The sequence below is a fragment of the Schistocerca americana genome, chromosome 6, assembly GCF_021461395.2.
Source record: "Schistocerca americana isolate TAMUIC-IGC-003095 chromosome 6, iqSchAmer2.1, whole genome shotgun sequence".
In the NCBI taxonomy this organism is placed as follows: domain Eukaryota; kingdom Metazoa; phylum Arthropoda; class Insecta; order Orthoptera; family Acrididae; genus Schistocerca; species Schistocerca americana.
Window position 1 is genome coordinate 423,602,486 of NC_060124.1, and position 26,671 is coordinate 423,629,156.

The 26,671-nt window shown below is 40.6% G+C and overlaps 1 pseudogene; it reads left to right on the forward strand.

Annotated features, from left to right (window-relative positions):
* LOC124620183 overlaps window positions 1–26,671 on the forward strand; it is a 350,456-nt pseudogene that overhangs the window by 63,635 nt on the left and 260,150 nt on the right.

Genomic DNA, 26,671 nt, shown 5'->3' on the forward strand with positions numbered 1-26,671 from the left:
CGAGAGATCAACGGCTACTGTGACCTCATGACTTTGGCGAACATAGTAGAATAAGCTAGGATTGCAACTTGCACATTACACAAGGAAAACTTTTACATCAGTTATGATGAAAAAACAATGCGAACATCATTTTAATGCTGATGAGTATAACAACAGATATCGAAATATTGTACTACATACGTACATTTAAAATGCTATTGGTATTCGATATTTTTAAGTAATACGAAACAGTATTTCTTCTATAGCTTTTGATGTATATATATATTACAAGACTTTGTGAAGTGCCATTTATAAAAGTAAATCAAGGCTACAACTGGTGCCACCAGAAAATCAATACCTGTACGTAAATTAGAACTGGAGCATAAAATCAATCCTGATTACTTAATTAGTCAATTAAAAGCAGCTTAAACACTGAACGGCAAATATAACCATATCGCGAGATGACAATTGATACAATACAGTGTGTGACATGTTTATTTTGTATGCGTGATTTATCTTAATGAGCAATATGGCTGTTTTTCCGTTACCAATGCACTGATTAGCAATTAGCTGCTAAACAATTAATTGAACAATAAATATGAATGCATCAATGGAAAGCGAAGTAAAAATTGCTACATATTCATGTATACCACTTGCTGTAGAATTTAAGCTTATGAAATTCATTATTTAATCAGGTCTTTTCTTGTTATTTTTTTGTAATTGTAATTTTGTCATAATTTTAGGAATGTTAAAGTTACAAAAGACTAATCTACTACTCACACGAAAATGCTTGTAAAGAAGCTTTCATTGTAAAAGATCGGCCCACTAAAGAAAAAGTCACTTATACTGTAAGAGGGCATGAACTGTCATTAACGAATATGAATGAGACAAGAAGCTGATACTTGGAAGGTGAGGCGCAGACAGCCAGCGGGACGAAATACTTGACAGGCTACATACGACGCCACGTCTGTTCCGCGAGAACAGAACTATTTCCCGTTAATTTGGACTCGGAATATTTTTTCGTACAGTGGGGAAAATGGTGTGGCTCTGAGCACTATGGGACTTAACATCTATGGTCATCAGTCCCCTAGAACTTAGAACTACTTAAACCTAACTAATCCAAGGACATCACACACATCCATGCCCGAGGCAGGATTCGAACCTGCGACCGTAGCGGTCACGCGGTTCCAGACTGAAGCGCCTAGAACCGCAAGGCCACACCGGCCGGCTGAAAATGGTGTCTGAGGAGCAGCACTGAACTGAGAACATTTCGTCCTCGGGACTTTAATAGTTAAAGATTATTTCCAAGCTTGGAATAATCATTTAGCATTACTGCTAGTGTTCGAACACCGTTTAGTTTGGTGTACTGTCAAGATTTCGTGTGCATGTGTTGGATTTACAATTGGACTTGCAGGCAGTTTAATTTTGAACTTGCCGTAGCTGATTGACAACTGATGACATTTCGGTTCATTGTCTGCTTAAGTTTTTATTTATTTTTCATCTTAGCTGGATATCTGTTTCCTATCCATCATATTTAATGAACTTCTGACTGGGTTGAACAGCTTGTGATTATTTTAGAGGTAAACTCATTGTTCGTGGCATTATTTATAGTTGTTTTAATAATTCATTGTTAATATTGATTTACGTGTTCTTCAAAACAGTTCATGTAATTGCTTGCCGGCCGGGTGGCCGTGCGGTTCTAGGCATATCAGTCTGGAACCGCGTGATCGCTACGGTCGCAGGTTCGAATCCTGCCTCGGGCATGGATGTGTGTGATGTCCTTAGGTTGGTTAGGTTTAAGTAGTTCTAAGTTCTAGGGGACTGATGACCTTAAAAGTTAGGTCCCATAGTGCTCAGAGCCATTTGAACCATTTTTGTAATTGCTTATTGGGGATGATCCCTACATTAGCAGAAGACGCCTGTTTAGTCACCCATTCAGATGTCTGCGAGGGAATAGCGAAGTGGAGGTGACCGTGGGAAAAAAGATTGAGAAACCAACGAAAGGGTAACATTTCAACAAGCTACAGTGCGGAATGTGAGAAGTCTGTATGTAGCACGGAAACAAGAAAATCAGGAAAGGAAAATGCAAAAGCTCAATCTAGATATAGTGACTGTCTGTGAAGGGAAAAGTAAATAAAAGAAAGATTTATGATTCCATGAATTTAAGGTAATATCTACTGCGTTAGAAAATGACATAACAAAAATGGGTTTCGTTATCCATATGAAGGAGAAGCAAAGACTTAGGTAGTATGAACAGTTCAGTCATAGAACTTTTCGCATTAAAATCGACAGTAGCCCATCACCAACAACAATACTTCGGGTACACATGTCGACTACACAGTCAAAAGATGAGAGTTTATGAGAGTATTAAGTTCATAACTCGATACGTAAAGATGGATGAAAAACTTATAATAATGGGAAATAATAGGAGAAAGAAAAGATGAGATACGTTCTCCGCAGTAGGAATGGGAGAGGAAAAAGAATCCTTCTGTTCTGCAAAAATTTCAGGTAGTACATTGTTCAAGAAGACAAGACGAGATGATATACTTGGAAAATGCCAGAAGTCATGGAAAGATACCAACTGGATTGCATCATAGTCAAACACAGATTACGAAATCAATTACTGTATTTTATTGGTTACCCAGAATTGGAAAGGATTTATATCACTGTTTAGTAACGATAAGGAGTAAGCTGAAGTTTGAGAGAATCGACAGGAAGAAAGACAGTAAGGAAGTGATGTACTGAAGAACTGAGGAATGATTACGTGCATTTGACGTTATCTGAGGCTGTACTCACTGCTATACCAAATACCACGGTAGACATTTCAGCTGAAGAGAAATGAACATTCGGAGAGGAACGGACATCTCTGAAAGGGTAGCTGCAGTAGCGTGCTAGACAAATACACTGAAGAGCCAAAGACACTGGTACACCTGCCTAATTTCGTGTAGGGCCCCCGCGAGCACACAGAAGTGCCGCAACACGATGTGGCATGGATTTGACTAATGTCTGAAGTACTGCTGAGGATATTGACGCCATTAATCCTGGAATCCTGCAGGGGTGTCCACAAATCAGTAACAGTACGAAGCAGTGGAGATCTCTCCTGAACAGCACCCCAGATATGCTCAATAATTTTCATGACTCGGGAGTTTGGTGGGCAGCGGAAATGTTTAAAATCAATAAAGTGTTCCTGGAACCACTCTGTAGCAATTCTGGACGTGTAGGATGTCGCATTGTCCTGCTGGAATTGCCCAAGTCCGTCGGAATGCACAATGCGGGTGAATGGATCCTCACTCGATACAATTTGAAACGAGACTCGTCCGACGGGGCAACATGTTTCCAGTCTTCAACAGTCCAATGTCGGTGTTGACGAGCCCACGCGAGGCGTAAAGCTTTGCGTCGTGTAGTCATGAAGGGTACACGAGTGGTCCTTCGAATCCGAAAGCCCATATCGATGATGTTTCGTTGAATGGTTCGCACGCTGACACATGTTCATCACCCAGCACTGGAATCTGCAGCAATTTGCGGAAAGGTTGCACTTCTGTCATGCTGAACGATCCTCTTCAGTTGTCATTGATCCCGTTCTTGCCGGATCCTTTTCCGGCCGCAGCGATGTCGAAGATCTGATATTTTACCGGATTCTTGATATTCACGGTACACTCGTGAAATGTTCGTAAGGGAAAATCTCCACTTCATCGCTATCTCGGAGATGCTGTGTCCCATCGCTCGTGCGCCGACAATAACACCACGTCCACGCTCAATTAAATCTTGATAACATGCCGTTGTAGCAGCAGTAACCCATCTAACAACTGCGCCAGATACTTGTTGTCTTATATAGGCGTGGCCGACCGCAGCGCCGTATTCTACCTGTTTACGAATCTCTGTATTTGAATACGTATGCGTATTCCAGTTTCTTTGGCGCTTCAATGTGTATGTATGAAGAAAGTGACTCCGAGGAAACCTTGCGAAACGGAATGTATTTCCGTTTTCCACTCACTCTCTGTATCTTTATTACGTGGGATGGAATAACGTTACCGGCGAAGCACTTACTTTTTTTACAAAGCACGAAATTAATAGCAACTTCACGAATTATTGTATACAGTAACATCACTGCAAAAAATTAACATTTAGAAGTGTAATACAAGTTTTGCCTCGTGTTCTATCTGGAATTTCTTTCATCCTTTATGTGGTAGCTCGACACATTGAAACATTTCAGTATGAACCGACTATTGTTGCCGTTTCCTTATAGTAAGGTGCACGGTACTTACAATGCGAAACATCAAATTAATATTTCAAGTTACTTATTAAAAATGTGCATGGATTGGGAAGGGCGATTCCACTGGCCTTTATTTTCGTACTTAACATTGGTGTGATCATTATGTTCAGTATGTTGCCAAATAATTATTCGTAGTTCTTAGGAAACCTGTTCCTTGGAAGCTCTAGCGCTATGTATGAACAATAATCGTTGAAAACGGCTGGTTAATTGTGATTTATGTTAAGTAGCTGCGTGTCCGAACGCGGAAATTGATCATCCGAATCTTCCTGCAATACTTCAGTATCAGTGATATCACCATTCATCAGCCGCGCGGGATTAGCCGAGCGGTCTTAGGCGCTACAGTCATGGACTGTACGGCTGATACCGGCGGAGGTTAGAGTCCTCCCTCGGGCATGGGTGTGTGTGTTTGTCCTTAGGATAATTTAGGTTAAGTAGTGTGTAAGCTTAGGGACTGATGATCTTAGCAGTTAAGTCCCATAAGATTTCACACACGTCTGAACATTTTTGAACCATTCATCAGAACTCCAGAATCTCTTCCGCCAATAATAAAGACATCTGCAAAGGGAAATAAAATTGGTTTGTTCACGCAATATTGTTTCCTTACATATGGTCACTTGTAGACCTGCCCCCAGATAGTAGTGTTCCCAATGAGTCCATGTGAGCCGCTTTATTTATAACCTCACAGTACTGGAAGTAATATGCATATTTCTCTCCAATAATATAATTTTTAATAATTATTCTGTACACTCTAATTACGCATTATAAAGTAAAAAGTACGTAAAAAAAACCTGCTGCAAAATAATTCAACTTCATTAGCTGAACTACATGCATTCACTTGATTACAGGATGGATGAAATCTCTTGCACACTCATGATCCTGTTGGTGCTGCCTTCTAGTGATAGAATGTAAACACGGAAAGCAGCGGCGTTTCGTGGATATTGTTGAAGTACTTAAAAACTTTTTAGGGTGCAAGTCGATCCACTGGGCTAGAAGGGTTAACACGGTACAAATAACACTTGGAAGAAAACGGCATGCATAGTGATTTGTCCACATACTAATTTTGGTAGCAAAATATTCTATTGAAAAGACTGGCAGACTACCTGAGCTGATTACTGCTGTGACAAGAAGTGTAACGCGGTTTAATAAAATGGTAGTAACAAGTGATCACCAAAGAAGTATGCACTAGTTGAAATTCAATGTTATGTATGATTCAAAGATTTTTGCAACTGGTTAATAGTATCGTTAGGTGCCATGCTAGCGCACCATCCATGCTAACAACCGTAGATACTGGTTCACATACCGCGAATTTGGAGAGCTGTCGCTACCGTTCTGTCATGTAAAGGCTGTCACTGTGCCCTATTTTCCGGGACATTACCTTCTGAAACGTCCCCTTTGAACAATTATACACGACTGTCCTTAAACTGACACACAATATTTTGTTAGCGCAACGCAATCTGACTTTCAAAATTCCCTACAAAAGAACGGCCCTGACTTACATTAAACTATACCTTTCACAAATCACTTACCTCACAAAAATCTTCGCTGCTCAAGCTACTGCAATACAGCGAGCGCCACTACTGCCAGCTAAATAAAAGATTCAAACTATGGAAGGCACTAACTACTGATAGGGATAGTTAGCAAATGAAAGATATTAATAGAGAACAAACAATGTATTTACCTTGATATCATCATATATAAATATAGCAGTTCATGACAAATTTCAAAACTCCGCCATCTCTCTCCCCACATCCACCACTGCTGGCGGCTCACCTCCAACTGCGCAACGCTATGCGCTGTTCACATCCAGCTGCCGCTGCCCAACACTACAATGGCGAGTATTACAACAATGCAAAGCAGCCACAGACTGCACATAGCACAGCCAGTGATTTTCATACAGAGGTGGCGTTACCAATAAAAAACCTAAACAGCCTACTTACATAGCCCCCATGCTCCCCACAAAAAATTTTACAAATTGGATTGGGCAGTGGCCAATACAGATTTGAAAAAATTTTTCATAATTACAATAACAAAGAAATCAAATGCACACACTTATTGATACAATGTTGGTCAAAAGCTAAAAATTTCTCACAGTCCATAAAGACAGTCCACATTGTTCATCACAGTAAAAATGCAGAGTTTTTCTCAAAGTCTGAGCAGTAAAAGAAAATGCACTTGGAAGTAGTGGATTTCCATGCAGCCTTGAAGAAGTAGCGTTGTCCTTCCAACGGAAAGACAGTGCTGACTCTTGACATGCTGACAGATAATGGGCCACAACAGAGCAAAGCCACAGCAGAGTTCATTCGACGTTTTGAAGAATATTGTAGGTAGGTCATCACAGAGCAGACCCACTGTAGTCCTGGTAGAGATTACGGGTTTGGTGGGCCATCAGAGGTGCAGACCCACTGCAGTCCTTGTAGAAATAATGATATTGATTGATCATCAAAGATGTAAACCCACTGTAGTCCTTGTAGAGATAACCAACAGCCATCTGTTGTGACTGTGCAGGTGCACAATCACCATTGAAGAGTCTTGCGGATAATATAGCAAGTCCATAACCACCACTTGTGCACTCACAAAGTTTTTGGAATTGTCCTTAGAACCAGCAATGCTGTTATCCAGTCCCTTGCTGAATCATTAACACATGTGCAAACACTATCAGTCCCTACTGCTCACATATTGTCCATATACTATGACCAACAGAAACGTGTGCAGTGAAATGTAACTTAATTTGAAGAACTGGTGTCTATACAATTATAAATTTACAACATGAAAATAAAATTACAAAGGTACAAAATACATCATTAAAGAACATAACAATACAGATAACATTTGTAGTACAGGCTTTACAAAAGAATCGAAATAACATATACATCAGTGTTACAGGAATTATGACATGAGTACATACATAAAAGATCAGAATAACTTTTGAAACATTACCTTCACATATGAGCATTAAAACAAAACAGAATAAATAATGTCTAAGCATATTTACAAGGTAAATAAAATATTATTAATGCAAATTATATTTGAGGATAACAGTATTCCTCATCATAGTGAATGTAGCTTAATATTAAAAGAAGAAAAAATTCTATGAAATTACACAGAGACAGGAAGAAAACAAATACACAAGGGTACACAAACACATAGTGGGATAACACCAATAGGAAAGGACAGGGTTCGTTTTCAGTGTAACATGTGGTACTGCAGTCCAACCCAAAACTTCATATATCTTTCCTCTTATTTCATCCTTTGTTTCCACCAAAAAAAATTCTATCTAAGCATGCTTTCTGTATTTATATGTTCACACATTTCTTACCTCAACATTTATTTCCAAGAAAATCCTACCTAAACCTGTTTTCTGTACTTGTTTTTCGTATAACTTCTCTATGCATTTCTTCCAATTCATCGAAACTCATTCTCTTAGAGGCTACCCCCTCTTAAGCTAACTTAAATCTACTGAGCTCAGATGCTAAACTAAGGAACGAGGCAGTGCAGCAGCACAAAATAAGTAACACAAACAACAATGACCAAAAAAATGGAAAATTGCAAAGCAAGCTACAGTAAATCTTAATTACCAAGCAATGCAACATTACAACTAATATGAGCCAATGTGCAGCAACAAGAAAAATAAATGAGTAGTAAAATTGGCTTAGCAGAGTAACACAAAGTCAAATTCAGTAACACTACGCCTGGCAAACAGCAGTAACTTATACCTAAACATGACATAGCTCAAGCAGAAAAAATATTACAGTAAAAACAACAATGCAGATAAGGGAAATGTATATTCACATCTTAATATCTATGTAATTAAAGTGGTGCACCACAACAACTGATTGTAAAAAGAAATATTACCATGTACTTGAAAAGAAAATTATGTGTTACTGTTACTAGTTCCTTCATATTGTTCTTTCCTTTCCAAGTGCTCCTTTTTTAAAGAATGTGGATCATAAAATAATTATTTAATAGATCTGTTGACAGAAAGTGTTCACATTAGCAAATGCATTTCATTTTATAAAAGCAATGCTGCAACACAGCTGGAAACCAGATATCAAATGAAATAAGCAACTATGAAAAGCAAAGCATAAAAATATCATTCAGTAGTCATGTGACATTTCATAAGTTAGTAGAAATTCTCTCAACTCTCATAGAAAGACGCTTGTCATAATCAGGTGTGCAGATGTAAAAATATTTCTTGTCATTTTATTAGGCATTTCAGTAAATATAAATTATGAGCTCCACAGTATGCTTTCAACAAGGAAATGTCAGTAGCACGGACAATGGCCTCCACTTTTTTTTTCTACCTGTGCCGCTGAAAGGCTAATGCCCTTTTTCTTTTTTTTTTTTTTTTTTTCGGGCGGCTGTCGCCCAGGTGGGTGCCCGCAACGCATTACGTGCAGGTGGTCACTTAACTTTCTTACGGAAATATTTACGACAGCAGTTTCCGCTACAGTGACAGTCTCACATAAAAATATTTCACAGGTCAAGAATTAGCGTTGCAAATCTGTAGAAACAAAATCCTATAAATATAAGTGTCCAAAAAAATTTTCGCCGGCATTGTGATACATTCACGCATATACACACACATTTCATAACTCTTAAAGTACGATTCTTGGTTTCCAACAACCTTTTTCACAAATAAGCGTCCCTAACCACTACTCATTATTCCTTACCTTATTCGTCGACACTTCTTCAATATTTCATCATTACAGATATGTAGCATAATCAAATAACTCATATAGCATCAGCTTACTGATCATAAACATACCGCAACAGCATAATACACATAGTCATCGTAATAATATCATAACACCTCAGTCAACTCTCAAAATCGTCATAGCTTCCTCCAATAATTTCAAAACCTAAAAAAAATCTCTGCTCATTTCAATAGTGTCATCTACCTCAAACATACTTTAAAAATCATGATCTTATACCAAATACATCATTCAAAGCTCTCATAATATCACAATGGTTCCGAAAAAATATGAACAGTTTACAAAGTACGGACAAAATACAGTTTCATAAGTGTGAAGTTATCCAACTGTGTAATTACATAAACACCTGTCACTGACGTAGTAAAAAACATGTTTATCTCTCAGTTAAATGATCAGATAGCTGTTTAATTTATGTTTTAGAGAAATATGGTACCGATGTGTAAAGTTGTATAAGCAAATACCATATTAGCTAGGGTTCCTTGTGGTTGCCACACACATGGTACACAAAGTGAGCGTGTACCCCCCTGAGGATTAATGTAATTATACCCTCAGGTGTTACAGATTACACCAATGGAATGAAATATATCACGGAAAACTTTCTTTGTAATTCAAAAATCTTTAAAAATAAATGTTTTAAGTATAAAATTAATCACTCAAATACGTGTACTGTAGCGCTAAACTGTGCGTCTTGTAACATAATCTCTGTGGAAGTGTCGTAGTTATCGTCCTCCGAAAGCTAAGTTCTGCAGAAGTCAATGTACTTACCTCATAATAATCTTCGCTGCTCAAGCTACTGCAATACAGCGAGCGCCACTACTGCCAGCTAAATAAAAGATTTAAACTATGGAAGGCACTAACTACTGATAGGGATAGTTAGCAAATGAAAGATATTAATAGAGAACAAACAATGTATTTACCTTGATATCATCATATATAAATATAGCAGTTCATGACAAATTTCAAAACTCCGCCATCTCTCTCCCCACATCCACCACTGCTGGCGGCTCACCTCCAACTGCGCAACGCTATGCGCTGTTCACATCCAGCTGCCGCTGCCCAACACTACAATGGCGAGTATTACAACAATGCAAAGCAGCCACAGACTGCACACAGCACAGCCAGTGATTTTCATACAGAGGTGGCGTTACCAATAAAAAACCTAAACAGCCTACTTACATAGCCCCCATGCTCCCCACAAAAAATTTTACAAATTGGATTGGGCAGTGGCCAATACAGATTTGAAAAAATTTTTCATAATTACAATAACAAAGAAATCAAATGCACACACTTATTGATACAATGTTGGTCAAAAGCTAAAAATTTCTCACAGTCCATAAAGACAGTCCACATTGTTCATCACAGTAAAAATGCAGAGTTTTTCTCAAAGTCCGAGCAGTAAAAGAAAATGCACTTGGAAGTAGTGGATTTCCATGCAGCCTTGAAGAAGTAGCGTTGTCCTTCCAACGGAAAGACAGTGCTGACTCTTGACATGCTGACAGATAATGGGCCACAACAGAGCAAAGCCACAGCAGAGTTCATTCGACGTTTTGAAGAATATTGTAGGTAGGTCATCACAGAGCAGACCCACTGTAGTCCTGGTAGAGATTACGGGTTTGGTGGGCCATCAGAGGTGCAGACCCACTGCAGTCCTTGTAGAAATAATGATATTGATTGATCATCAAAGATGTAGATCCACTGTAGTCCTTGTAGAGATAACCAACAGCCATCTGTTGTGACTGTGCAGGTGCACAATCACCATTGAAGAGTCTTGCAGATAATATAGCAAGTCCATAACCACCACTTGTGCACTCACAAAGTTTTTGGAATTGTCCTTAGAACCAGCAATGCTGTTATCCAGTCCCTTGCTGAATCATTAACACATGTGCAAACACTATCAGTCCCTACTGCTCACATATTGTCCATATACTATGACCAACAGAAACGTGTGCAGTGAAATGTAACTTAATTTGAAGAACTGGTGTCTATACAATTATAAATTTACAACATGAAAATAAAATTACAAAGGTACAAAATACATCATTAAAGAACATAACAATACAGATAACATTTGTAGTACAGGCTTTACAAAAGAATCGAAATAACATATACATCAGTGTTACAGGAATTATGACATGAGTACATACATAAAAGATCAGAATAACTTTTGAAACATTACCTTCACATATGAGCATTAAAACAAAACAGAATAAATAATGTCTAAGCATATTTACAAGGTAAATAAAATATTATTAATGCAAATTATATTTGAGGATAACAGTATTCCTCATCATAGTGAATGTAGCTTAATATTAAAAGAAGAAAAAATTCTATGAAATTACACAGAGACAGGAAGAAAACAAATACACAAGGGTACACAAACACATAGCGGAATAACACCAATAGGAAAGGACAGGGTTCGTTTTCAGTGTAACATGTGGTACTGCAGTCCAACCCAAAACTTCATATATCTTTCCTCTTATTTCATCCTTTGTTTCCACCAAAAAAAATTCTATCTAAGCATGCTTTCTGTATTTATATGTTCACACATTTCTTACCTCAACATTTATTTCCAAGAAAATCCTACCTAAACCTGTTTTCTGTACTTGTTTTTCGTATAACTTCTCTATGCATTTCTTCCAATTCATCGAAACTCATTCTCTTAGAGGCTACCCCCTCTTAAGCTAACTTAAATCTACTGAGCTCAGATGCTAAACTAAGGAACGAGGCAGTGCAGCAGCACAAAATAAGTAACACAAACAACAATGACCAAAAAAATGGAAAATTGCAAAGCAAGCTACAGTAAATCTTAATTACCAAGCAATGCAACATTACAACTAATATGAGCCAATGTGCAGCAACAAGAAAAATAAATGAGTAGTAAAATTGGCTTAGCAGAGTAACACAAAGTCAAATTCAGTAACACTACGCCTGGCAAACAGCAGTAACTTATACCTAAACATGACATAGCTCAAGCAGAAAAAATATTACAGTAAAAACAACAATGCAGATAAGGGAAATGTATATTCACATCTTAATATCTATGTAATTAAAGTGGTGCACCACAACAACTGATTGTAAAAAGAAATATTACCATGTACTTGAAAAGAAAATTATGTGTTACTGTTACTAGTTCCTTCATATTGTTGTTTCCTTTCCAAGTGCTCCTTTTTTAAAGAATGTGGATCATAAAATAATTATTTAATAGATCTGTTGACAGAAAGTGTTCACATTAGCAAATGCATTTCATTTTATAAAAGCAATGCTGCAACACAGCTGGAAACCAGATATCAAATGAAATAAGCAACTATGAAAAGCAAAGCATAAAAATATCATTCAGTAGTCATGTGACATTTCATAAGTTAGTAGAAATTCTCTCAACTCTCATAGAAAGACGCTTGTCATAATCAGGTGTGCAGATGTAAAAATATTTCTTGTCATTTTATTAGGCATTTCAGTAAATATAAATTATGAGCTCCACAGTATGCTTTCAACAAGGAAATGTCAGTAGCACGGACAATGGCCTCCACTTTTTTTTTCTACCTGTGCCGCTGAAAGGCTAATGGCCTTTTTCTTTTTTTTTTTTTTTTTTTTTCGGGCGGCTGTCGCCCAGGTGGGTGCCCGCAACGCATTACGTGCAGGTGGTCACTTAACTTTCTTACGGAAGTATTTACGACAGCAGTTTCCGCTACAGTTACAGTCTCACATAAAAATATTTCACAGGTCAAGAATTAGCGTTGCAAATCTGTAGAAACAAAATCCTATAAATATAAGTGTCCAAAAAAATTTTCGCCGGCATTGTGATACATTCACGCATATACACACACATTTCATAACTCTTAAAGTACGATTCTTGGTTTCCAACAACCTTTTTCACAAATAAGCGTCCCTAACCACTACTCATTATTCCTTACCTTATTCGTCGACACTTCTTCAATATTTCATCATTACAGATATGTAGCATAATCAAATAACTCATATAGCATCAGCTTACTGATCATAAACATACCGCAACAGCGTAATACACATAGTCATCGTAATAATATCATAACACCTCAGTCAACTCTCAAAATCGTCGTAGCTTCCTCCAATAATTTCAAAACCTAAAAAAAATCTCTGCTCATTTCAATAGTGTCATCTACCTCAAACATACTTTAAAAATCATGATCTTATACCAAATACATCATTCAAAGCTCTCATAATATCACAATGGTTCCGAAAAAATATGAACAGTTTACAAAGTACGGACAAAATACAGTTTCATAAGTGTGAAGTTATCCAACTGTGTAATTACATAAACACCTGTCACTGACGTAAAAAACATGTTTATCTCTCAGTTAAATGATCAGATAGCTGTGTAATTTATGTTTTAGAGAAATATGGTACCGATGTGTAAAGTTGTATAAGCAAATACCATATTAGCTAGGGTTCCTTGTGGTTGCCACACACATGGTACACAAAGTAAGCGTGTACCCCCCTGAGGATTAATGTAATTATACCCTCAGGTGTTACAGATTACACCAATGGAATGAAATATATCACGGAAAACTTTCTTTGTAATTCAAAAATCTTTAAAAATAAATGTTTTAAGTATAAAATTAATCACTCAAATACGTGTACTGCAGCGCTAAACTGTGCGTCTTGTAACATAATCTCTGTGGAAGTGTCGTAGTTATCGTCCTCCGAAAGCTAAGTTCTGCAGAAGTCAATGTACTTACCTCATGATAATCTTCGCTGCTCAAGCTACTGCAATACAGCGAGCGCCACTACTGCCAGCTAAATAAAAGATTCAAACTATGGAAGGCACTAACTACTGATAGGGATAGTTGGCAAATGAAAGATATTAATAGAGAACAAACAATGTATTTACCTTGATATCATCATATATAAATATAGCAGTTCATGACAAATTTCAAAACTCCGCCATCTCTCTCCCCACATCCACCACTGCTGGCGGCTCACCTCCAACTGCGCAACGCTATGCGCTGTTCACATCCAGCTGCCGCTGCCCAACACTACAATGGCGAGTATTACAACAATGCAAAGCAGCCACAGACTGCACACAGCACAGCCAGTGATTTTCATACAGAGGTGGCGTTACCAATAAAAAACCTAAACAGCCTACTTACACTTCCAACAAGAAAACGCAATACTGCGTGTTGTCTCCTCAGTCCTGACCTATCGTGATGCAGCAGGAGATTCAATGTTCCTCTACCCAGCACGTTCTCCAGATCGATAACGCACTGAGAACATCTGGTCGAGCGTTGCCGACAGACTGGCAAGCTGCCGCTACGACTGAAGGACTCTTCGAGGTGGAGCAGCGTGGAATGACTGCCCATAGCTGCCATCCGAGTTTACTTCGGTTCGAAACACAGTCGGGTTACAGGCATCGTTGCTGCCACAGGTGGAAGATCTGTGTTCTTAATTTCGCACGCTGTAGACCCCGAAATCACCTACTAATTGAATCACGTACTCTACCTGCTATACTGTACAAGCACTGTATCTCAAGGACATAAAAGTTTTCTGAGTATGGTGCCGCGTAGTATTGTGAGAAACCATACTGGAGAAACCAACGTTTCAGCCACGTTTACAAAGGCCCTGTTCTGGGACTACAGCTGTGTTTTAACTTTGCAAAGTCACTTACATTTAGTCACTACTCCTCACTGACCGGGTACTCCTTGAGTGCGAGATCGCAAGTTCAAACTTAAGTAAGGCTTATTTGAAAGTTTTGTTTTCAGACAGGAAAAATATTAGCTGTTAATGACTCACCGTTTGCATCAGGATGGCGACAGATAATGAGTGTCCGGGAGGTGCAGAGATCAACATCTTATGGCGTTTATGTACAGGGTGACAATTATTGAATTATATGAAATAAAACTGACATAACTTCCGAGCGGTTTGCCCCTTTGGACGTTCAAATTGCACGGTTGGCCGCTGGGGATGATGAGAATTAGTATGCGCATGTATGGTTTAGCTTAGCGACGAAGAGCACTTTCATTTGGACTGGTTAGTCACTAAGTAAAATTGGTGCATTTGGGGGAGTGAGAATCCGCATTTCGCGATCGAGAAGTTTCTTCATCCTCAACGGGTGACTGTGTGATGTGCTATGTCCATTCACGAGAAAATCTGTGCGATATTCCTTGATGGCACGGTGACTACCGAACGTTACGTGAAGGTTTTGGAAGATGATTTCATTACCCAAAGTGACCCTGATTTCTACAAGAAACGGTTCGTACAAGACGGAGCTCGACCCCATCTAAGCAGGAGAGTGTTTAATGTCCAAGAGGAGTACTTTGGGGACCGCATTCTGGCTTTGGGGTACCGAGAGGTCACTGGCATGGGCCTCGATTGGCTGCAATATCCTCCGGATCTGAACACATGTGACTCCTTTTTTGTGGGGCTATATTAAACACAATGTGTACAGTAATAACCTCAAAACCTTTGATGAGCTGGAAACAGCCATTCAAGTGGTCATCGACAGCATCAGCTGCCCGAGGCTTCAGCGGCTCATGTAGAATTTCAATCTTTGTGTGCGTCGCATCATTGTCAATGATGGCAGTCATGTCGAACATGTCATAATGTAAATCCGAATATCTGTAGTGACATTTATATGTTTAATAAAGTGTGTGCAAGCCGTAGTTTGTAACTAATTTACGTTTTTCATATAGTTCAATAGTTGTCACCCTGTACTACACTTCACAAAATGGCTGTGGTGGACATTCAATAAATGTTCAAAACAAACCATTAACTTGCACCACGAACACTGAATGAAAAATAGCACGTCACAGTGATCAGAAAGGTTTGAACCATCAAGACTGAAGGCCAACTCCTTGGGAGTTAAAATCCGTACAGGACGTTCAGCTAGATACCCATTTTTAAGAAATTCTTATAGACATATGGTGTATATATGTGGTGTCTCTTCTTTCGGGCATGTCCATTTTTCATCCAGCAGCCATTATGAAGTGAGACACACAGGAATTATAGACCTTGATGGTTCAAATGGTTCAAGTGGCTCTAAGCACTATGGGACTTAACATCTGAGGTCTTCAATCCCCTAAACTTAGAACTACTTAAACCTAACTAACCTAATGACATCACACACATCCATGCCCGAGGCAGGATTCGAACCTGCGACCGGAGCAGCAGCGCGGTTCCGGAATGAAGCGCCTAGAACCGCTCGGTCACAGCGGCCGGCATATACCTTGATGTCCAAAAGAACAGACACCACATATACATATAATTAAGGGGAGATGGCCAATAACGTCCTAAGTGCAGATTCACACCAGGCTCGAACTCTTATGGTAATCGGCGAAATACCGCGAGTAATGACGATAATGGGCAAGGGACACTGCATTACTAGTGTTTGGATTAGTTAAGAATCTGTGTCTGACTGGTGGCGTGCTAGGGTAGTCCGTGCAGTTGCAACGACCACTGTGTCCGGGAGGCTCAGTGCTCAGAGCATCTGCTAGTAAGCAGGAGACCTGGATTCGAATCCCGGACCGGCACAGATTTTCAAATTTCCCCATTTATTTCGATCAATGCCCGCTCGCAGCCGGGATCTGTAATTTCTTTGTGCCTTAAATTATATTTGTATAAAGGGGTGATCAGAACTGAGGGAATCTGATGGCACGCAACCGAATATGAAACAGTATCTGGTGGACGTTATCGTGAAACTGGCTATACTTTAAGGCGTAGTTGCAGACAGTGGGACAATATGTTTTATAGAAACAAACATCCAGAGGCTGTATTTCTCCAGTGGTTCCAAGTGGTATGAACTGCAATGTCACACACCTTTCAAGAAGGGGAGTTTGCTCTAAAGGAGTATGATTTCTGTGCGTGGACCAGGAACCAAGCAAAAGCAACTTATTTTAATTATCTACCACAGTTGTTAGTTCCTTTAGGCCCAGTTTCGCACTCTTGCGTGCTGTAACGTACACTATGTGATCAAAAGTATCCGGACACCTGGCTGAAAATGACTTAAAAGTTCGTGGTATCCTCCATCAGTAATGCTGGAATTCAAAACGGTGTGGCCCACCCTAAGCCTCGATGAGAGCTTCCACTCTCGCAGGCATACGTTCCGTCAGGTGCTGGAAGGTTTCTTGAGGAATGACAGCCCATTCTTCACGCAGTGCTGCACTGAGGAGAGGTATCGATGTCGGTCTGTGAGGACTGGCACAAAGTCGGCGCTCCAAAACATCTCAAAGGTGTTTTAGAGGATTCAGGTCTGGACTGTATGCAGGCCAGGCCATTACAATGATGTTATCGTCGTGTAACCATTCCACCACAGGCCGTGCATTATGAACAGGTGCTCGATCGTGTTGAAAGATGCAGTCGCCATCCCTGAATTGCTCTTCAACAGTGGGAAGCAAGTAGGTGCTTAAACATCAATGTAGGCCTGTGCTGTGATAGTGCCAAGCAAAAAAATAACGGGTGCAAGCCCCCTTCATGAAAAAACGACCACTCCATAACATCACCGCCTCCAAATTTTACTGCTGCCACTTCACACGCTGGCAGATGACGTTCGCCGGGCATTCGCCATACCCACACCGTGCCACCGGATCGCCACATTTTGTACCGTAGTTCGTCAGTCCACACAACGTTTTTCTACTGTTCAATCATCCAATGTTTACGCTCCTTAGGCCAAGCGAGGCGTCGTTTGGCATTTACTGGCGTGATGTGTGGCTTATGAACAGCCGTTCGACCATGAAATCAAAGTTTTCTCACCTCTCGCCAGTCATAGTACTTGCAGTGGATCCTGATGCAGTTTGGAATTCCTGTGAGATGGTCTGGATAAATGTCTACCTATTACACATTAAGACCCTCTTCAACTGTCGGCGGTCTCTGTCAGTCAACAGAAGAGGTCGGCCTGTACGCATTTGTGCTGTAAGTATCCCTTCACGTTTCCACTTCACTATCATATCGGAAACAGGGGACCTAGGGATGTGTAGGATATGGAAATCTCGACGTACAGACGTACGACAAAAGTGAAGCCCAATCACCTGACCACATTCGAAGTCTGTTAGTTCCGCGGAGCGCCCCAATCTGCTTTCTCACGATGTCTAATGGTTCAAATGGCTCTGAGCACTATGGGACTCAACTGCTGTGGTCATTAGTCCCCTAGAACTTAGAACTACTTAAACCTAACTAACCTAAGGACATCACACACATCCATGCCCGAGGCAGGATTCGGACCTGCGACCGTAGCAGTCGCACGGTTCCGGACTGCGCGCCTAGAACCGCGAGACCACCGCGGCCGGCATGTCTAATGACTACTGATATGGATTACCTGGCAGTACGTGGCAGCACAAGGCAGCTAATATGAAAAATGTATGTTTTTGGAGGTGTCCGCATACTTTTGATCACATAGTGTAAATATTCCCTACTGACCCGTAAAGATCACTGATACAAGAAAGAATAGTAGGGGACAGAGTACCTCCAACTTCTTGCAGCACAATAGATAACTTTCCAGTCAGTTTACCATACAGATTAAAACTCGGAATAATTTATACGAATGCGTTAAGGTACTGATGTTAGTTGATCTTGATACAACTCTCTTGTTACCTCTAATTTCCAGGGTCCCTTTCAAATGCATTTCCTCTTCAAATCCCGAGCGGTTAGACTTGAAAAAAATCCTTACTGAACGATGGGATGTTTGTTTATCTCGTCTACAAATTTTCAAACCGATTCCGTACTTTTCTGTGCATTGTCAAATTGACGCTTTGTTTCAGATTTCGTTATCTTACGTCTGCCAATTCTGTAGTACTGTTTGAAGTCATGGAACCATCCACTGCTTCCGTTGAAATCACTAATTTGCTGTTCATAGCGTAGTAGGTCACTATCATGTGTATCCTGTAAATTGTACGAGCATCTTTGAAACGCGCAAACACCAGTTTCTGTAACAAGTGCACCTTGTCCCCCCTTGAATATCCGTAGTTTTTCTTGTGCACTACACGACCATGTTGCTGCGAACATATTCGAAATCTGTTCTTAATTGCTTTTTCTTCTGCGATGCTGTGGATGATCTACGTACGCAATTATGTTTAGTGCCTGCTCCTTCGTCAACGAATGAACTTTACTACGTTTCACAGGAGACGAGATTTGTGGCTTCCTGTCAGACAGAGATGGTGGATTACATGCCGCGACATCTGTTTCAATATCACCTTCACTTGTTAAGCGGGTATCGTCATACTGTACTCCTCAATCACACTGACAGCACAGTCTAGCGTATACTACACCAAATATTCCACTGACTCATCTTGCAAAAACGCTAATATTTCATCCGTCACTTCTCACTTTGAGAAATTCCATGGGTTCCTATCTGACGAAATGTCAACTTCGGCAATTGTTTTCTTTGTTTATCGTTGTCATTGCTCTGCTTTGTACCAATATCAAAAGCACTGTAGCACTGTTGTAAGTTACTCGTCGAACAAGCCGCTCAAATAAGCTCCATAGCTTCATGCTGAGCTCATCATTGGATACCTCCCGTCCCGCCCCTTTTGTCATTAGCAACCAATATTGTGGTTGTGACTATGTAGACTTTCCCGGCGTTTTAGTATATCAAATTTTCGTCGAGTTTCCAGCCGAATCAAACTGTCATCTGAGCACAATATTTCAGCGGTCCACCTGGCCGCCATCATCAGGTGAGAAAAGCTACGGTGCTCTCGCCGATAATTGATTCCACTCGCAAATGACAGCACCTTTATGTGGATCGGAAGTACAAAAGCGCACGCGCTAAATACAGTGCGCTCGCACTCAATCATTCCTGCTGCCCCCTGGCGCCAAAAGAGTTGCAGTGCCTCCGGTGGTGAATGCTGTTGCAAACGATATATCGGTACAAATGATTATTCATAGCCGGCCGATTCAGATGCCGTTGTTTCTTCATGTCTGATAAAACAGGATTCCACATTTTACTTAGCGGGTATCCATTATCACGATTAATGATATTATCTGCTAGTCTGATTTCAACAGATTCTTTTAAAACACAATCCCAATACCGAGAAGTATTTGCAACTACTTGCGTCTCATTGTATAGCATCCTGTGTCCCTCTAAAAGGCAATGCAGCACTTTGCGAGGGGAGTCAGTCATCGGCGAGAGCAGCGTAGCTTTTCTCACCTGATGATGGCGGCCAGGTGGACCGCTGAAATATTGTGCTCAGTAGTTAGTTTGATCAGACTGGAAACCCGACAATAATGTGATAATATTGTGGTTGCATGACAGACTATGTTGGGCGTCGAATGCCATAAACATATTTCGCATTTTGCGACCTTTCACTTAAGGGATTCCTTGTGAGCATCACATTGCGTCAAAATGTTTAAAAGATCGTTATTACGATTTGCCTCATAAGATGGAAGGAGTGGGAACTTTCTTGTAATAGGTTCCTACAGTGAAGCGTCTGACGATCTGATGTCATCTATTGCATCGGAAAATGAGATACTTACGCCTGTTCTCCTCCTGCTGGATGCAGGCCGGGCACAGGAGCTTCTCGCCAGTAGCGCTCGCGTCTTGTGTTGTTGTTGCGGCCTGTGGGACTCTGAGAGCTGGCAGTCGGTACGAGATCAGACTGGGTCCTTCTTCTGCGTTCATGTTGTTAGGATGTTTTGGTGGTTCGAGGACTCCTCTGATCTTGCATTTTACCAAAACTGGCTGCTTGGCAAGTTTGCTGGTTTCGTTAAATTTTATTTTTCTTGCTCGTGTTCGGCCACATCAGATTTGCTGCGTTGTCCTAGGCGAATGTACCGCTCGTGTTCCCGTATCCATGTTGCTATTTGTCTGCCAGTGTCATCGATATATACTTCTCCACTCTTACGTTCCACGCTGTACACACCTCCAGTTTGTAAAACATCTATCTTGTCTTTGGTGGAGCCTGGCACATCCTCTATCTTGCGGCTGCTGTAGAACACAGGCCGGACACCATCCTGGGGAAAGTGTTTACCAATCTGGTCAGTGTCATTTTTCACGTAAGGTAAGCGCATTGCTAGTTTCAGTTTGTCGATTTCTTGCCAGTCTTGTTTTCTTTTGTTCGTTGCCATGGCTGTGTAGATCGATTTATGGTTGTAACTATTGGCCAAGAACGTTGTATGCAGCCATTTGAGCTCATGTGTTATGTTTTGAGCGGTACAGACCGCGCTTACAGCCAAAGAGTGGATAACTGAGTTCTTCTCTGCTAGTGGTGGTTGGATTGGGCGGTGCATATACTCGTACCTGTTCATATGTGTAGGCTTCTAATATACACTGCGAGCTAGTGCGCCCTCCTCTGCCCAATATGCATCCACGTCTAATAATGAAAGTGCGTCATTCATTTCAAGGGTGAACTATACCTACCCGTGCACTTTATTAAAATATTCGTGAAATCTGTGTAGGTCCACTGCACCATTAGGCCATATAGCGAATGTATCATCCTAGTATCTGAATCAGCGTTGTGGGCGTAAAGGAGCAGAAGAAAGTGCCGTTGCTCCGAAGTCGTGAATACGATGGCTGCTAATTTCCCCATTGCTACTTCGTATTTTCCTTGCCATTTGAAGTATGTAGAAGACATATCTCAACGAGGTTACGTATGTCTGGCTTGACATGCACTTGTAGGACGTGAACATTTTTGTCCACTGGCACATTTGTGGATAGCGACTTTATGTCAAAGCTGAGCATGATGTCCATGGATAAAATTGTTTCTCCCGTCATGTATTCTATTAGGAGTATCGATTTATTCACATGAGAGACCGTTTTGCCAAACAGAGGTCTTAATTTGTATAGTAGATACTTTGCCAAATTGTTTGTAGGAAAATTGATCCAGTTCACAATTGGCATTAATGGATAATTTTGTTTATATATTTTTGGCACTCCATAAATTCTAGAATAGGAATGAATCCCTCAGTTCTGTCAGCATCAGTTATTGAGTCCTTAATAGACGTCTGCGTCTTTCGAATAATCTTGGTCGTGGGCAAAAAGTTGGTTTCTCCACCACAGTTTTTTACTGTATGATGCAGTACTATACTCAGTAAACTTTTATGTCAACTGACTCTGGCTGCAGAAGCCTATGCGGTTACAATATTTCGTTATTTACTGTCCTTTCTGGTGCTGAAATTTTAATGGCTATCAGAGTGTTAAGCCGAAATATCTAAAATAATTGCAAAATAACCAGTAGAAGAATGAACAGATAACTAACATACTCAAAAGCCAATATGTGTGTATCATGGCACGTTATTTACAAAGACCATCATTCAGTACCTTCCTATGTGTGTGTGTGCTTACAGTATGAGCTGCGGCTTGCGGCAGTGGTGACAGGGAAGTCCCCGGTGGCGTCGTCCCGGGCAGAGCTGTTGGTGACGGTGGTGGATGTCAACGACATGCCACCAGTCTTCCAGCAGCCCGTGTACCGCGCAGAGCTGCAAGAGGAAGAGGACCCCGCAAACCTGCCTAGGAGGATCCTCACGGTCAGTGCCAACGGCTGCCTACCTGAAATCATTGATGTAGAATGTTGGATGGTGACTTACTTATGTTCAGTTGATCTTCTGTAATTTTTTTTTTTTTTGAGTAATCAGCATTTCATTTACATCTATACTCCTCAAGCCTTCTTACGGTGTGTGGTGGAGGGTAGTTCTTGTATCAATATCTTTTGCCACCCCTCCCTCCATATGTTGTTCCATTCACAAATGGCGCGTCGGAGGAATGATTGTCGGTAATGCTCCGTGTGACACCTAACTTCTCTGATTTTCTTATCGTGATCATTTCGTGAGGCAAATGTGAGATGAAGTAACACGTTACCCGACTCGTCTTCAAACATACGCTACGAAATGTCAACAGTAACTCTCACAATTTTACACAGCATCTGCCGTTGTATCTCCGTAACGATCTTCCGTCGAGGAAACGATACTGTGACGAAGAGCCCCTCTCTTCGTCGCATTTTCTCCTTGCATTCTATTACTCCTACTTTAACGGTCGCAGACCGATGAACAGTGCACAAAAACGGATAGAAAGAGTATTTTTAGCCCCTTCTTTCATGGATGCATTACACTCGCTTCATATTATTGCAATGAATCCCAACATGACATCTCCTTTTCCTACAGTGAATTTAATGTGATCATTCCATTGTATGGTGGTTACTATTCCCACTCACATGCGGCCAGTAGTGTAACATGATGGTTATTTTTTTAACTTCCGATCGGTCGCGAAGTTAAAACCACAGTGAATATCCTGTGAATCTTTGCATACATGTGTTGTGCTGTGTTTTTAGTAAGTCCGTCTACCGCGTCACGTCGCACTTTTCGGTACTGAGATCATAGACAGCACGTAGAGATGCCTGCAATATAGGGCCTCCCACCAAGTGTACAGTCCTGGTGAGAGTTTTCGCCTGATTTCCTGTGGCCCACATCACGAACTGTCGTCTGTTTCCTTCATGACAGTTCTCCGTCGCATGGCAATGAAGACGCTCCTGCAGCGTTTTAGATGGGAAATGATTACCCGAAATACAGCCCAGACTTGACACCCTTTCATTTTCAAATCTTCTCTCACATCAACCGCTGGCTATGAGGACAGTATTTTGGCACAGATCAAGAGCCGTAGATCAACTCAGGGAATTGGCGGAAATCACTGGGCGGCTGGCTTCCTTCTATGACTAAGTTATTGGAAGGTTGGTGCAAGGCAACGACAAATGTCTAAGTCGGAGCGGCGACTATGTGGAAAAGTAACGAAGATGTAACTGAACGTTGCCAAAAAAAAAAAAAAAAAAAAAAAAAAAAAAAAAATTTCAGTTTCACGACTGGTCAAAGGTTGAAGAAAACTAGCCCTAGTAGAACAGTAGAGGATGTCTTCTTTTATTTATACCCGCTATTCACTTTCGCGGTCATCTGCCAGCCCTGCAGGAATTCTTCACCTTCTGCAAGTCTTCCTGTATTTCACTATAGTTTTCTGGCGTTTAAGGCTTCCTACAGACAATATCATCATCCGCAAGTGGCTTCAAGGAGTCTCCAACATTATACACCTGACTGTTAATATAAACCAGAGGAAAAATGTTCCTGTAGGAGCACAAACAAATGAGAATACGTTTCTGTTTAAAAGCCTCTCACTGAGGTATCAACTGTCATTCTGTCTTCCTCGGCACCTTTACAAATTTTCCCAAAAATTTTGCCATGCGAACATATTCCCGCTGTATCTAACATGCAGCTCACCTCTCACTGCCACAAGCTCCCCTAACTGTAAGTCGCTCACACCCACTAGTCCGTCACTGTTAGTCGCTCATACCCATCCATTCGCACTTGCCCATTGTCACTCTCTCACTTATTTATTCCAAATCATTGTCATCATCTCTTTGTGTCTCTCTGTCACTGTCTCCTCACTGTCTCCTGTGCCACAACCACAGGCTCCTTCGTTCTGTCCTACTACTACTGCCTCCTCTTTCTGTCAGTGTCTTCCACTTGCTCTCTCGCACTGCTACTAGCTCATTCATTACTTCCCACTGTTGCTGTCTCTTCTCACTGTCATTCTCTCTCTCTTCTTCGTTGTCACTGTCATAGACCCTGCCTGTTATTATCGATGGCCGTCATCCACTTCCATTTTTGCCGTCTCTTTATTCCTTTTCCACTGGCACTGTCTCCTTCAATCTTTTCCTATCATTGTTCTGCCAGTGTCACTGCCACTATGTCCCTCCCTTTCTTTCACACTGACATTGCCTGTTTCATTCTTTCTATACCACAACTACTAACTTCCAGTAGTTATTACTTTTCCGTCTCTTTCCCACAGACACTTTATCCTTCTCTACCAGCATAAAAAGGGTGAAAATGTTAGCATACAAACACTTATGCGAAATATTTTAAAAATGGTGAGGCAGCTGGTAACCCTTACTTCCAGTCAGAGTCTTTTAAATAGGAGCATATTCGTCTTTTTTGTGTCCAGATAGGAGCATTTTTCTGCTGGTCCCCATCTTTTCCCTGCCACAGCAGATCATGTCACTCATATGAAAAGAACTTTATGAGTCAGCAGAATTTAAACAGTTTACTTATATGAAATTGAAATAACGCAAAACTAATTTTAACCACAGACTGGATTTTACGTGCATAAGAATGTTGTACGCCCTTGAGTCCTGCAACATGGATTTCCTAGAACCCTTCTGTTGACAACGGAGGTACTTCACAGCATATCTCTTCGTCATCAGCTTGCCTTCCATTAGGAAAGTTGGTGCACTCAGCGACTGTGATATACTTTATAAATCATGGAGCGCGGCAATAAGTCGTCCTTTTTTTGTAGCTTTTATTTGGCAAATCCAGATTTCGGCTAGTGCCTAGCTATTATCAAAGCACTATTTTCTAGTCTCGATGCATGTCAGTTCCCCTGTTGTTCGGGCGTCAGTCAATTCAAAGAACTGTGACTGACGCCCGAACAACAGGAAACTGACATGTATCGAGACTAAAAAATACTGCACTGATAATGGCTAGGCATTAGCCGAAATCTGGATTTGCCAAATAAAACCTACAAAAAAGGACGACTGATTGCTGCTCTCTATAATTTATGAAGTATATCTCTTCGTGTTACGTCAATTCATAAATTACGACTTTGCCTCACATCGGATTTCACGTGCGTATTTTACGTGCACACGTACTAAACTTCGAACACCTGTAGCTAGGAAGCGGATAAAGATATCAGGAAAATTTTCCAAGGCTGTTCGAGAAAGGAATCTTAGAATATGTCATGGAAATTATACCTATATGCTACGCATAACTATCTTGGAATCTGCAGAACAATTTTGGTATCCAAAAATCATGTTTTTAAGATGTTTCTCAATAATGGATAAAGACTTTGGGAAACAGAAATATGGTACTTCTAGATAAATTCCTAGAGAAGGTTCCGTTAAAATTTGAGCAATTTTTTGCGATTATTTATTATTTTCATTTCTCCTCATACCGGATTTTAAATGCATATTTTACGTGTAGAAGTGTGACATCTATAAACCTCTGATCTTGGAAACAGCTAAAGACAACAAGAAAATTTTCAAGATCGGGATTGGGATCTTAGGAATATATCGTAATAATTTTAACCTTATGTTGTGCATAGTCTCTTGGAATCCGTGGCTCGGCTTTAGTACGAAAAAATTGTATAAAGACTTTTGTTTGGAGTTTTCTGAGGGACCGCACATGAAGTAATGGTACATCCACAAGCTTTTTAAGCCCCACCATGGACCACGTCAAGTGCAAAAAAAATCAACCGATTTGCTCCATTTGCCTAAGCAGAAGAAAGTGTGTAATATTCATAATTTGACCTTGTAAAGTAGGATAATGACACTAAGACGATCTTTCTGTTGGGTACACAAATCGTCCCTAGCCCAGAGACTATCCAAAACCTCGACCGTACCTTGTTATCACCATTAGAGTCTGAGGTATGAGCCCCGGAAGAATTCGTTCTTATGCTCGGCGTTTTGGATCACATTAAGTAGCGCATACCGTCGCATTCTTACCGATTGTACACGGTAGCTTCCCGTCAAACTTCTTTGGGGTACTCTAGAAATTATCTGTACATTTCACGATTTTGCTCCGTTAAGAACAGTGTGTTGATCTGTATTTACAAGAAAGTACTTCATCCAACTACAAATCTGGTCCAATACTCGATATGCTCATATTGTGTCCACTAAGCGACAGCGCGACACTGTATATAATCATACAATGAAGGCTTTCACGACCGGATGTTTCAGCTGCTGAGAATCTTTTTGGGTTGTATGGCCGTAGT